Source organism: Nerophis ophidion, linkage group LG16 (assembly GCF_033978795.1).
Source record: "Nerophis ophidion isolate RoL-2023_Sa linkage group LG16, RoL_Noph_v1.0, whole genome shotgun sequence".
Classification (NCBI taxonomy): Eukaryota; Metazoa; Chordata; class Actinopteri; order Syngnathiformes; family Syngnathidae; genus Nerophis; species Nerophis ophidion.
The window spans coordinates 26,156,162-26,162,277 of NC_084626.1; the positions used below are offsets into that span (position 1 = coordinate 26,156,162).

Genomic DNA, 6,116 nt, shown 5'->3' on the forward strand with positions numbered 1-6,116 from the left:
GAGGTGCAGGCAGCATACCCCTTCCCCTTCGAGCTGTCCTGAAAGAAATGTTATAATTTTTTTTCCAATCATTTTGGAACTTGCAAGCGTATTTCTTCTTCATACTCGTCATCACCATGTCTCTTCTTCGTTCTTCTGCTCCATCTATTTCTTGTTGTGTTTGCAGTTCTGCACTTAGCTCCAAGAGCCGTAGATGTTATTGTAGCGTCCCGGAGGAGTTAGTGCTGCAAAGGGGTCTGGGTATTTTTTTCTGTTGTGTTTGTTGTGTTACAGGGCGGATGTTCTCTCGAAATGTGTTTGTCATTCTTTGTTTGGTGTGGGTTCACAGTGTGGTGCATATTAGTAACAGTGTTAAAGTTGTTTATACGGCCACCGTCAGTGTGACATGCATGGCTGTTGACCAAGTATGCATTGCATTCACTTCAGTGTGTGTGTGTGCGCTTGAAATTAACGTTATCATTAAACCCGTCAAAAGATCATACAACGCGTCAGCGTTCCTTGACATCTCCGAGTAAAGACCATCGTTAAACCCCTCCAATGCTACATTATTATGTGACTGGGTCGGCACGTTGTTTATATTGTGGAAAAGCGGACACCTGGACAGCATGCGGTTGTTAAGGCGTGAAGGTTTCAGGTGAGAGAGGACGCTAAAGGCAGTGCCTTTAAAGCACGCCCACAATATTGTTGTTCGGGTGGAAATCGGGAGAAATTTGTGAGAGTGATTGCCTCGGCAGATTTTTGGGAGGAATAAATAGCTCTCTGATTATAAATGATAAATGGGTTGTACTTGTATAGCGCTTTTCTACCTTCAAGGTACTCAAAGCGCTTTGACACTACTTCCACATTTACCCATTCACACACACATTCACACACTGATGGAGGGAGCTGCCATGCAAGGCGCTAACCAGCACCCATCAGGAGCAAGGGTGAAGTGTCTTGCTCAGGACACAACGGACGTGACGAGGTTGGTACTAGGTGAGGATTGAATCAGGGACCCTCGGGTTGCGCACAGCCACTCTTCCACTGCGCCACGCCGTCCCGATTAGTGCCCGGGAGCAGGTGAGCATCTCGAACACTAATCAGAGACAGGTGAAAATAATCAGCAACCAAGAAAACACAAACCCAGGGGTGCTGAAACAGAACTAAGGGAGTCTTTAACTAAACAAAACATGATCCAAGAAATGGATCACGACAGATCACCGTGCATGAAGACTATATTTTATATTACTCTGTCATGACCAAATTGGGCTGAAATTAACTATAGTGTCATATTCATGCTTGCATTCAACTTCCCGTCCTCAACGTGACACACCGGAACCTCCCAAGTCAAATTCAGTCCATTCCATCAGTGTTTCTCGATCATACACCTAAATATTGTAATACACTTTCCTACCACTTGTGGCAGTAATGACAATATAAAACAAACCGACAAAGTCTGGAGCTGAAGTCATAGAGAAGTTTCTCAAGTGCAAAAAATATGACTAAAGTAGTTTTATTCGCACTTTAATTTTGTGTTAAGAAACATTCATTATTAATTTAGTTTACTTTAACACAACTTAATTGTATGTGCATGTCATCATCGGCAAGCAAGTATGACGATCCTCCCGGTAGGGGTGTATCCCTTTATGGAGGATGCCTGTGCGTGACTTTAACCTGGGGAGACTTGTGCACAGACAGTCACCACACCATCCTTGACAGATCCGGGTCAGGGTCCAGTGGCATGGAGTCCAAGACGACTGGGGACCCTTTTCTGCTGCAGCCTTCATCCGCCATCCCAGCCGTTGTGACGCTCCATAAGGTAAGCAATCATCCGCCGCCTGTTCCACCGTTGAGGTCTTGGGTCGTTATTTGCCCATAACTGGGCCCACATGGAAGTTGGGGCCGCCTTCTTCCGCCATCGCAGCCGTTGCGGTAGTTCTTACATCTACCGCAGGGGTCTCAAACTCATTTTGCCTGGGGGCCACTGGATGCAAAATCTTGGTGAGGCTGGGCCGCAAGAAGAGATTTCTTCCCAAAAATCTTTTTTAAACGTCTTTATTCTTATTTTCAACAGAAAATAAAATCAAAATATAAATGAACAATATGAGAATTAAGAAATGTGAGGCAATGCAAATTAATAATACAAAAAACAGTTTGATTTGGTCCAAATTATAGGGGACTGTTATTACTGATGGACAGGTGTCAAGGTGTGACTGCAGCCAGCCACGTAAGAAAACCCTTGTCTCCATGGCAACGTCTCTGTCGCTTTCACTCTCTTGCCGCTTTTCCACTAACGCAGGGGTAGGCAACCCAGAACGTTGAAAGAGCCATTTTGGACCCAAATAACACAACGCTGTCAAGCACCATTCATATAAAACTTGGGGGCTGCACTAACATTAAACTTTCATATTAAGGTGGGGGCCGCAAATTTACGTCTTGCGGGCCGCATGTCTGAGACCCCTGATCTACCGTCTTCCGCCTGTTCCGTTGTTGAGGTCCTGGCTAGGGAACAGTCAGGTACTAGGCCATTGCCAAGGGCCACCTGGGGTAAATGGTTTAACCTAGTGCCCCAAGACCCCATAGAGGAGCCTCCACAGCCGGATGCACTTTAACGTCATGCCCAGGACACTTATGTGCATGTATTATTTGTCGGTAGTCCCTTCTTATGCAGTATTTTTGCTCCGGACTTATTTTTATAATTAGTCTGACCTAAGTTTAAGGTTTATGTGTTCAATAAGTGATAGTCTTTGTGATTAACCCATGCTTTTATATCAGGGGTGTCAAACGTACGGCCCGCAAACAGGTTTTATACGGCCCTCGGGATGAGTTTGCTAAGTGTACAAATTAACCTGAAACTTTTGAATGAACGAAACAGCTCTTCTACATGTGTCTACTGGATGTTGCAATAGCAATTCTTTGTATCTCTGTAGATCAGGGGTCGGCAACCCCGGCTCCAGAGCTGCATGCGGCTCTTGGATCACTCTGATGTAGCTCAGCTGCATACCTGTCCACCCCCCCCCATTTTTCCGGGAGCTCTCCCAGAAATCTCCCCAGGATAACATTCTCCGATTTTCACCAAGACGACAATATTGAGGGCGTGCCGTGATGGCAATGCCTTAAACGTCCTCTCGACCATGCCGTGGCGTCCGCTTTAATACTATGCTATCTGAGTGCCGGCCGGCCACATCTAGTGTGCTGCTCCTGACTCAACGCGAAAGCAACCGCAAGGCATACTTGTTCAACAGCCATACAGGTTACACTGAGGGTTGTGAAATAAACAACTTTAACACTCTTATTAATATGTGCCACACTGTGAACCCACACCAAACACGAATGACAAACACATTTCAGGACAACATCCGCACTGTAACACAACATAAACACAACAGAACAAATACCCATAATCCCATGCATCCCTAACTCGGTTGAGGCGGGGGTTTCTTTTCATTCAGACAATATAAATAACAACAAATAAAGGTAGAATACTATTAACCGCAACATGTAGGTGTAGAAAAACAACATTATGATTTGTACATTTTTAGAATGTGCTTCTTCTATTTTTAAACACAGAAAACAATCTGAAGAAGTCTTTATTTAAAAGTTATCGTGCCGTAATGTTACCAGTCCGGCCCACTCAGGAGTAGATTTTTCTCCATGTGGCCCCCGATCTAAAACGAGTTTGACACCCCTGTTTTATATCTTTTGACAAAGTTGTACACTAAGTAGGCGAGATATATTTGTTCAATACCATTAAAACCAAAAGTCTTAATATTTGAGTGGGCTCCAGGCCATAAAAAGTTGGCCCCCTGAGGTAGAAAAAATTGAGAACCCCTGCATTAAATAATGATGCTTTATTTCTAAGTTCAAATGTCAAACACAATTTTTCTCAAATCGCCTACAGTGAATTTGATCCAGGGATAAAAGTTTGCCGTCATTTATCCAGGCCATACGTTACATTTTAACATTCTGAGAAGCTGACTACAGTATAATGAAACTAAACAGAACGGTGATAACAGCTGACAGGAAGGCACATAATAGAAAGGAACCAGGAAGCTGTTTATAGAGTGATAATGTCATTTTATGACAGTTCATAGCTCGGTTAGAAGTTAATGTGTTGTCAGAAGACATAATGGGAGGCTTAGCAACTTAAAACAATATAAAAGGAACCTGCTAAAATAGTGTTTCAAATAGGCAGTGGTGTGATTAAAGATAAAAGTATTCTTTTATCTACTATCCCTAAATATCTAAAAGTATTCATATTCTCTTCATGTCATATTATGCTCCTTCCAGTGCTGTTGTTTATAGGTTAGAGTTTTTAATCCAATCAGAATTCAGCTCGCTTCTGTTGCCATGCTGTACCAAATCTGCCCGGGGGCCTTCGGAATCAACAATGCGGTATGTGTCCGTGGACTAAGTGAACGGGCACATACAGTTGATAGATAATTGCCATAGCCAATCAGGTCATGAGTTGTTGTCATTAAGGTGATTGGTTACTCACTTGGGAGTCCCAAGTGAGTATCCAATCACAAGTTGCGAAAACGGGAAGTGGCACCGGAGCCAAACGAGCCATAGAAAGCCCATAGTGGATCTAACATAATAGTGAGAGTCCAGTCCATAGTGGATCTAACATAATAGTGAGAGTCCAGTCCATAGTGGATCTAACATAATAGTGAGAGTCCAGTCCATAGTGGATCTAACATAATAGTGAGAGTCCAGTCCATAGTGGATCTAACATAATAGTGAGAGTCCAGTCCATAGTGGATCTAACATAATAGTGAGAGTCCAGTCCATAGTGGATCTAACATAATAGTGAGAGTCCAGTCCATAGTGGATCTAACATAATAGTGAGAGTCCAGTCCATAGTGGATCTAACATAATAGTGAGAGTCCAGTCCATAGTGGATTTAAAATAATAGTGAGAGTCCAGTCCATAGTGGATCTAACGTAATAGTGAGAGTCTAGTCCATAGTGGATCTACCATAATAGTGAGAGTCCAGTCCATAGTGGATTTAACATAATAGTGAGAGTCCAGTCCATAGTGGATATAACGTAATAGTGAGAGTCTAGTCCATAGTGGATCTAGCATAATATTGTGGGAGTCCAGTCCATAGTGGATCTAGCATAATATTGTGAGAGTCCAGTCCATACTGGATCAAACATATTAGTGAGAGTCCAGTCCATAGTGGATCTAACATAATAGTGAGAGTCCAGTCCATAGTGGATCTAACATAATATTGAGAGTCCAGTCCATAGTGGATCTAACGTAATAGTAAGAGTCCAGTCCATAGTGGATCTAACAATAGTGAGAGTCCAGTCCATAGTGGATCTAACGTAATAATGCGAGTCCAGTCCATAGTGGATCCAACATAATAGTGAGAGTCCAGTCCATAGTGGTTCTAACGTAATAGTGAAAGTCCAGTCCATAGTGGATCTAACATAATATTGAGAGTCCAGTTCATAGTGGTTCTAACGTAATAGTGAAAGTCCAGTTCATAGTGGATCTAACGTAATAGTGAAAGTCCAGTCCATAGTGGATCTAACATAATAGTGAGAGTCCAGTCCATAGTGGTTCTAACGTAATAGTGAGAGTCCAGTCCATAGTGGATCTAACGTAATAGTGAGAGTCCAGTCCATAGTTGATCTAACATAATAGTGAGAGTCCAGTCCATAGTGGATCTAACTTAATAGTGAGAGTCCAGTCCATAGTGGTTCTAACGTAATTATGAGAGTCCAGTCCATAGTGGATCAAACATAAGAGTGAGAGTCCAGTCCATAGTGGATTGAACATAATAGTGAGAGTCCAGTCCATAGTGGATCTAACATAATAATGAGAGTACAGTCCATAGTGGATCTAACATAATAGTGAGAGTCCAGTCCATAGTTGATCTAACATGATAGTGAGAGTCCAGTCCATAGTGGGTCTAACATAATAGTAAGAGTCCAGTCCATAGTGGATCTAACATAATAGTGAGAGTCCAGTCCATAGAGGATCTAACGTAATAATGAGAGTCCAGTCCATAGTGGATCTAACATAATAGTGAGAGTCCAGTCCATAGTGGATCTAACATCATAGTGAGAGTCCAGTCTATAGTGGATGTAACATAATAGTGAGAATCCAGTCCATAGTGGATCTTACGT

At 42.6% G+C, this 6,116-nt stretch overlaps 1 long non-coding RNA gene across 1 annotated transcript in view; it reads right to left on the reverse strand.

The window, feature by feature from the left end:
* Positions 1-3,814: 3,814 nt before the first annotated feature.
* Positions 3,815-6,116, reverse strand: part of LOC133535187 (uncharacterized) — an 11,273-nt gene continuing 8,971 nt past the window's right edge. Inside the window, exon 4 of the long non-coding RNA XR_009802175.1 lies at positions 3,815-6,116. This exon is cut by the window's right edge and continues 635 nt beyond it. This is a non-coding gene — a long non-coding RNA (uncharacterized LOC133535187).